Here is an 8,640-nt window from a genome sequence, read left to right as displayed (position 1 = left end):
TTACTCAGGTACTAGAGATTGCCTGGAGGATTGAGCGCAATAGAGGTCAGGTGAGAGAGACGACCTCTGATAAGAGGCCTCATCATTTTGGTGGTTTAAGTGGTGCCTCGTCAGGAGGAAGGGGTTCCTTGGATAGAGTCAATTCTATCAGGCTGGTATAGTTAACACTACAATGTCACACATGGCACATCAAGCAGCCATAGTGCTTATGGACCTCATTCCGAGCATCTAGCATTCAGTGCATCTCTAGCTCCTGCTAGTGCACCTCCAATAAAGAGTTACCATGGTGGTTATTCGGGTTGTCAAGTACAGCTCCAGGTTCAGCAATCACATTAGCAAAGGGCTTGCTATGTGTGTGGGGATTTGAGTCATATCACGAGGTTTTGCTCTAGATCACAGAGTAGTATGACACAACAGTGTACTCATGCCATAATTCTGGTACTGGTTTCTACACCACCTGCTCAGTCAGATAGAGGAGGGGGTCAGGTAGCCAGAGGTGGAGGCTAGCCAATTATAGGTGGAGGCTAGTTAGTGAGAGGTCATCCTAGAGATGGAGGACAGGTTGGTGGGGCTTAGCCCCATTGTTATGCATTCCCATCTAGGCCTGAGGCGGAGTTGTCCGATGCAGTTATTACAGGTATTATCTTAGTCTGTCATAGATATGCTTCGGTGTTGTTTGATCCGAGTTCTACATATTCTTATGTGTCTTCATACTTTGTATCCCACTTGAGTATGCCTCGTGATTCTCTTTATGTTCCTGCTTTTGTGTCCACGCCCGTTGGGGATTCTGTAGTAGTATATTAAGTGTACTGGTCTTGTGTTGTTACTATTAATGGTTTTGATACTATGATCTCTTGTTGTTGGATATGGCAGATTTTTGAGGTTATTCTAAGTATGGATTGGTTGTTCCCATATCACGCCATCTTAGATTGTCAGGCCATGATTATAACTTTACCATGTTGGGGTTGCCCAAATTAGAGTGAAGAGGGACCCCCATTCATTCTACTAGCAGAGTGGTCTTATTTTCGAAGGCTTAGCGTATTGTTGAGAAGGGGTTCTTAGCATATTTGGCTTGCATTCACGATTCTAGTGCAGAGGTTCTTTCTATGGATTTAGTGCGGAGGTTCTTTCTATGGATTTAGTGTGGGCTGTGAGGGAGTTCCCAGAAGTATCTCCTACATATTTATCGGGCATGCCACCTGACAAGGATATCGAATTTTGCATTGATTTGGTTCTGGGAACTCAACTATTTCTATCCTACTGTACCGTATGGCTCTAGCTAGTTCAAAGAATTGAAGAATTAGTTGCAGTATTTGCTTGATAAAGGATTTATTAGACCGAGTGTTTCACCTTGGGGCGTGTCAATGTTGTTTGTTAAGAAGGACGGATCGATGGGGATGTACATCGAATATCGACAGTTGAACAAGGTTACCATCAAGAATATGTATCCGTTACCTAGGATTGATGATTTGTTTTACCAGCTTCTGGGTACCAAGGTATTTTCCAAGATTGATTTGAGATCGGGCTACCATAAGGTGAAGATTAGGGCATCAGATACTCTTATGAGAGATTTTAGGACCCGATAGGGTTATTATGTGTTTCTTGGTGATATCATTTGGTTGACTAATGCTCCAACAACCTTCGTGGATTTGATGAACCGAGTGTTCAAGCCTTACTTGGATTCCTTTGTGATTGTTTTTATTGATGATATTCTAGTTTAATCTCATAGTAGAGAGGGGCATGAGCAACATTTACGGATTGTACTTCAAACTTTGAAGGACCGCCAACTTTATGCCATGTTTTTGAAGTGTGAGTTCTGGCTAGACTTATTTGCCTTCTTGGGACATGTTGTGTCTTGTTATGGTATCAAGGATGATCCTAAGAAGATTGAGGAAATTCAGAGTTGGCCACGACCTACTTCAGCTACAAAAATTCGGAGCTTCGTGGGTTTGGCGGGCTAATATCATCATTTTATGGAGGGTTTTTATCTATCGCAACCCCATTGACCAAGTTAACTCAGAAAGGCGCTCTTTTCAGATAGTATTATGAGTGCAAGGAGATCTTTCAGAAGCTCAAGACTGCCTTGACTACAACCACAATATTAGTGTTACATAGCAATTCAGGGCCTTATACTATATATTGTGATGCTTCACGTATTGGACTTGGCGCAATATTGATGCAGAATAGTAGGATGATTGCCTATGTGTCTCATCAAATGAAGATCCATGAGAAGAAATATACTATGTATGATTTGGAGCTGGCATCTATTGTACACGCGCTCAAGATTGGAGGCACTACTTGTACGACATGTTGATGAGTAGTGATTTTACCACTTATTTTAGTCTCTTTTCTTTAAATTTTATTTCGTTTAATTATAAGATGAGGTAATTTATGGTATGCATTGCTAAATTTTTAGGTACAATGAGTCTTGAGGAGAATTGAAATCAAATAAAGTGGAATTGAGCAATAAATAGTTGAAGAAGTGCAAAAATTGGTTCGAGTGGTTTCGCACCTGCAGGGAAATTTCCGCTTCTGCGGACTCGCATCTGTGACTACCTGTCTGCATCTGTGAATGGGAGCTGTTACACTGATATCACATTTGCGAGTGAATTCCCGCATCCGCGGAGGTGCTTCTGCACAATATGTCTGCACCTGTGTGTGCACTTCTGCGCTTCAGAGTCCGCATTTGCGGTGTAGCCAATTTCCACAAGACTCGCATATGCGATGATTCCTCTGCACGTGTGGTTAATGGGCTTTAGATCTAGGTAGATTTGCCATTTCACAATATCCTGATTAATTTCACCTCATGATGTCCAAATCCACACCTCAAAGAGTAAGCGGACACGGTCGCATGCACTATAATTTACCCAACTATGAGTCCGGGTCGAATTCCACAGAGAACAATATGTAGGTGATTAGGAAAATAAGAGAATTATCTCTTATTTTGCTAAGCCAAACACTAATAAAGGTGTTTTGAGAAAATGTTATAACTAAATGCAAAAATATAAACTAACCTTGAAAGCAAGTAAAATGATCAATTGCTAAAAGCATGGATACATAGGGAATTATACTCAAGTAGCGATCCAATGTATTTCATGATTTTACAAATATGAGTGAGTTTATGTTAATTAGCGTCGGATAATAGTTTTATATTAGCTTATTTTAAAGGCTAATAAGACTTCCTAATTTAATTATCCCTAAAATAATTAAGAGGATTAAGTTCACCCGAATATGGCTACAAGTAGTTCAATCCTATCCCTAGGTAGTATCTATAAAATAAGGGTTAACGCTTCAAGTTATTGTTAATTAATATTTTTCAACCCCAACTTACCTTTACCAAGTTTAATTCAAAGTTAATGGGCGAGTCCTAGGGTGAGCTAATCTCTTTGAAAACATTAAAGAACAAGAATAATTAAAGAAACAATTAACTCACTTCAATATTAATGAAAATCATTCAATACATAAGCACAACAAGAGGTTTAATTCAAACTTTTATAATGAATATTCCCATAAAAGGGATTCAAGTAATGGAATAAATACACCACACTTAGATATTCAATACAAAGCAAGAAAATGAAGAAATGAGTAAAAATGGGCAAGAAAATCTCAACCAAAGTCTTCAAATCTTCAACTCCCAAGTGTGTGTGCAAGAACCCTAGCTCCAAGTTTGTATTTTTGTCCAAGGATATGCCAGAGACAGCCAAAGATGTGTTTCAAATGATCTTGGTCGTGTATTTGGGGGTTTGAGATAAAGAGAATGTGAAATGCCAAGTCTGTCCAGAGCCGAAGCCTGTTGGCCGCACCTGCGGAAGAATCATCGCAGGTGTGGCTCCGCAAATGCCGAATTTTACTTGTAGATGCGAGTCTTGTGGAGAACTGGCTACTCCACAGGCAGACATGTCTCGTCAGAAGCGGCTTCGCAAATACGTATTTCTAGCGCAGATGCAGATGGCCAAACGCAGGTGCGATCCCAGTGGAATATTGGCAATTCTGCAGATGCGGGCATCTTCTCTTAGATGCGAACAGTGTTCCGCATAAGCGAGATCACTGAATGTATTTTCACCTCTTCAACTCACTTTTGCTCAATTCCATTTCATTTGATTTCAATTCTATTCAGGACTCATTGTACCTGAAAATCTAATAATGCACACCATAAATTACCTCATCTTATAATTAAACGATACAAAAACTAAAGAAAAGAGACTAAAATAAGTGGCAAAATCACCACTCATCAACACCCCCAATTTAAACTTTTTGCTTGTCCTCAAGAAAATCAAAACCAAAAATTCAATGAGGCTCAACCATTTAAAGCACAATTAGCATCACCGTTATTTCCAAATCACATTTTCCAATTAAGCACAACTTTTATGGTTTGGTTGGTACTAATAATTGGGCTATAAACATGTGAACTTTAATTAAATAACTCCCTCATTTAAAAACACAACCTCAAGAATGCAATTCAGTTTCAAAATAATCAAGTGATAACAACCATGCCTCAAGAAGTGACTTAAAAGCACTAGTCTACTAAATATGCTCATTTTACTCAATTTGGAATATATTAATGTCACCAATCCATCATAATCCATATTTTCTTACAAAAACGAAAGTCCCAAAATCACCATATTTACAACAAATACACAAGGGACAAATGCACAAAGCCACTCACTCTCAACATAAAATTTCAAGTGTTAACAAATATAATGCCATAAGCTTGCCCTTATTTTATTTCGCCGCCAATTTAAGAACATTCGATTGGAGATCCCATAAGGACTTTTTAAGCATGTAATGTAGGCTTAGAGAAGGGTAGGATAAGAATTTGGGATAAAAGTGACTACACCCTCCCTGAACACTACTCACATTTGTCTTTCTTTTTGCACTTTGCTTTTTAAAAAAATACATAGCCCTTATTGACCTCTAGTTGCCAACATTGAACCACCTTGAATTTCGTAACTACCCTCTAGTTGTGCTTCCTTTCTAATTTTCTCAAGACTCCCCTTGTTTTATATAAATATGTTTTTGCATTTGTTTTGGATCTTGAGTGTTTTCATGTTACACAACTTCGAGGTATTTGCTTTTACACACAATATGCATCTTCACCATTTACCAATTGACACTAACACCCCTAACTTAGACTTTTAGCCTCATTCATAACATTCAAAAAAGGACGGGTTCAAAAGAGAAAATTATTTCACAAAAGGGTAAAGGTTTGTAATGTAGTAGCCAAAAAAAGGTTAAAGTCTCAAATGGGGTTAACTAATGATAATATTTATGCAATAGAACTACGGTCGAAAGGCTAAAGAAGTTTTTTCAAAGATCACAAAGAATGTCTAAGGTCATCCCTCCAACTAAACATAATTAAGATTAGCATTAAAAGATCAACCAGGCAAGTTCTAGATGATAAAAGTAAGTACAAGAATGTATTAACAAAAACTAACACACATGGCACATGAACTAGTCAAGATGGATCAATTCCACTTATTAATATGAAAAACTAGATCAATATCATGCCAACTAGTGGGCAATGAGTCACAAAATGAGCCAAAAAGTTATCACAAAAATTATTCTTTCCCGTGCCTTTTACTTTTTCAAATTTTCAACAAACAGCTTCGGAGGGGTATTCTCAATTCACATCTCACATGAAAAATACTAATTTTATTATTATCAAACAATCCAAAAGTCATACTTAAACAAGACTCATTCCCTTAAGAAAGCTGTCACGCTATCCGTAATACAAAAAAGTCACTCGGTTCAACACAAAAATATTCCTCGGGAAAGAACTGTGGCATAAATAAAACCCAAAGAGATTTATTGACAAGTATATTACTACTAAATAAAGAAAAATAAAATAACTAAAAACTACTAAAGAAAATAAAATAACAAAAGTGACTAATTCGCAAATATATCACCAATCACAAACTAAGCCCGACAAGGGCATATGATCATTCACAATAGTAAAACAGTTCTGACAAGGGAACAAATTATCCATACAAAATCATAAGCCCGACAAGGGCAAAAGTCAAGCATAGATGTACAAATAAAGTATACTTCCTAATTTCACCCCAGATAAAAACAATGCAATGTCCTTACTGCATAATATCATAATAAAATAAGAGTTGTTTCAGGGTTTCCTTGAGGTCTGCATCAGACTAGCAAATTACAGGAAAAGGCTCATCACTGCTATGTAGAGCTCTGGGCCTCATCATCACCGGCATCATCCAACAAGAAAGAATACTATTAACTATTATCGTCGTCTTTAATCGATATCTTCTTGTTCGGCTGCCCCCATTTGAATATGGCCTTGATGCCTCTCCACATCTTTACCATGAACTTGCCTTTATTCTTGTTTTTCTCTTTCTCCTTCGTGAATTCAACTTGAAGATCGATATGTGCCTTGGCCATATGCCTGTAAGCTACCTCAAGCCTGCTAACAGAAGTTGCTAACTTCTCCTGAGACTCCGCCTGCTTTTTCTGAGCCTCCAAATAGATCTTCATTTCATCTCTAGTAGTCAGAAATAGGTTGGGAATGCGAGGGTTCCACTAGGGATCTGTGACACTAAGTCATGAATGGACACAAGCTGGAAATTAAGCATCCCAAATGGTCCCTCGGGCAGTGTTTCCTGTGAGGACTCTGATCCGACAACTGTGGTGATTTTGCGCTTCTTACTCTTTATTGCATTACCCTCTTCTGTTACTCTTAACGGATGCAAGGGTTTGTCGGCCAGTAACCAACGATCGGTGCTACGCACATCAACATCTGCCCACCGGCACAACTCTGTGATCAACAAAGGGAACATCAAGCGTGGACTATTTTGTAGAAGGTACTCTGTCAGCTCCTAAATGATATAATAACCGACATTCACAAGAATTCCATCAAGTATGCATGCAATCATCAGGGCTCTGACATATGGAACAACAGAGATATTACTATAAAGTGAAACTCTGCTACAGATTATGTACAACCACATCTTGGCCTCAGCTATGAAATTAATGGATTTTAAGCCCTTCATCTTGTTGGTCCAGTTCACTCACTTGTCTGAGAGATAAAGTTGAGACACTAGCCAATCTCCATTGGAGCATGTATCTTTTTCTCACATCGGCTCAAGTGGATGGCTTGGAAGCCCATAGATATCATTAATTTGCTCAGGTCCAAATCACATTGTTTTGCCCTTTATGATGTGTTCTGGGTTGTTGAAGTTTGTACGCTTAAGATTTGCATAGAACTCGTGTACCACTTCCTCATTGGCATCGCACGGAGTAGGCATGAAACAAGTCCAATAAGTGGTTTGTAGATGGCCATTGAAATCTGGAAGTAGCTCGACCAATCTTTCCCCGGAGATCCCTTATTCAAGTAGGACCTTCTTTGTAAGAAGGTTGTCACGGTATCGGCGATGAAAATCAGCGGACATGAAATGATCAGTGTCATACTGCTCTTCCACAACATCTACTTCAATTTCAAGGTCATGTGCCGTATTTTCGTTCATGTTTGGGTCCAATTTTGAAGCTCAAAATACCTAAAAATCAAAACCAAGTTAGTCGGGCATTATAATCATGTTAAGCAATTCAAAACACTGCAATTAGGCTAAAGAATCAAAGTCTAAAGGGCCCAACAAGCCATATTCTCAAAGCTACTAATTTTGCATTTTCTGCCCAGTCATCGCACCTGCAGAAAAATCATCGCAGGTGAGATTCTGCTTCTGCGAAAGTTTTCTGCTTCTGCATTCTTTCACTACTCAGTTGATTCCACACCTGTGGAAAATCATCTCAAGTGTCGGGCCACATCTGCAGCCTTTTTTTCGCTTTTGCGGTGTTCATGAGAATTTTCAAAGCACAAAAACTGCCATCTTTTTAAAATTCAAATAACTTCTTTAGCACATAATTTATACTCAAGATTTCTAAATTTTTTGCACTACATGATTACCCGACTTGATTACACATGATTTCAAGGCACTTAGCACATACATTTCTCTTGGACAAATCCTCGAACACTTAGCAAGCAACGAGAGAGTTTTGATTCCTAAAAGTAATTAGGTACTCAGACTTTCCCATTTTGTGGTTGAACAACACCAAGCACACACAGCTAAGCTCAACCAATTTTCATCACCCCTAAAACTAACATTTATATAGAGGGGAAAAGGGATTGTGGGAAAACAACTATGGAGAAGAAGTAGAAAAAACAATAAGAGAAGAAGAAAATATAAATAGAAGAGGGAGAGAGAGGAAGAGTGTAGGTGAGTTTCTTGTGTGTGAGCAAGAGAATGCGAGCAATAGAGTGATAAGAGTAGTTGTGTGCAAGAGATGGGAAGAGTTAGAGTTTGGGAGAAGAGGGTTTAAAATTTTACCAATTGAAGAAGGGATGGTTGTTTAAACTTACCTGACGAGCCGCATCTGTGATGTTTAGAGCGCTTCTGCGGAGCCGCTTATGCGATAAGCAGACCGCTTTTGCACAAAACGCGCATCTCCGATCTTTTTCTCGCTTTTGCAGTTCCGCATCTGCGTGATTATTTTTGCAGATGCGGTTGCCCCAGAAATCTGATAGACATAACTGTGTAGCACTATTTTGGTATGTTTCCAACATCGCAAACTTCTTAAATCAACTCCAAAAAATATAAAACTTGGCCGATTAGTCAAAAATAATATAGT

Source organism: Nicotiana tabacum, chromosome 13 (genome assembly GCF_000715075.1).
Source record: "Nicotiana tabacum cultivar K326 chromosome 13, ASM71507v2, whole genome shotgun sequence".
In the NCBI taxonomy this organism is placed as follows: Eukaryota; Viridiplantae; Streptophyta; class Magnoliopsida; order Solanales; family Solanaceae; genus Nicotiana; species Nicotiana tabacum.
Note: the sequence above shows the minus strand (reverse complement) of the source record.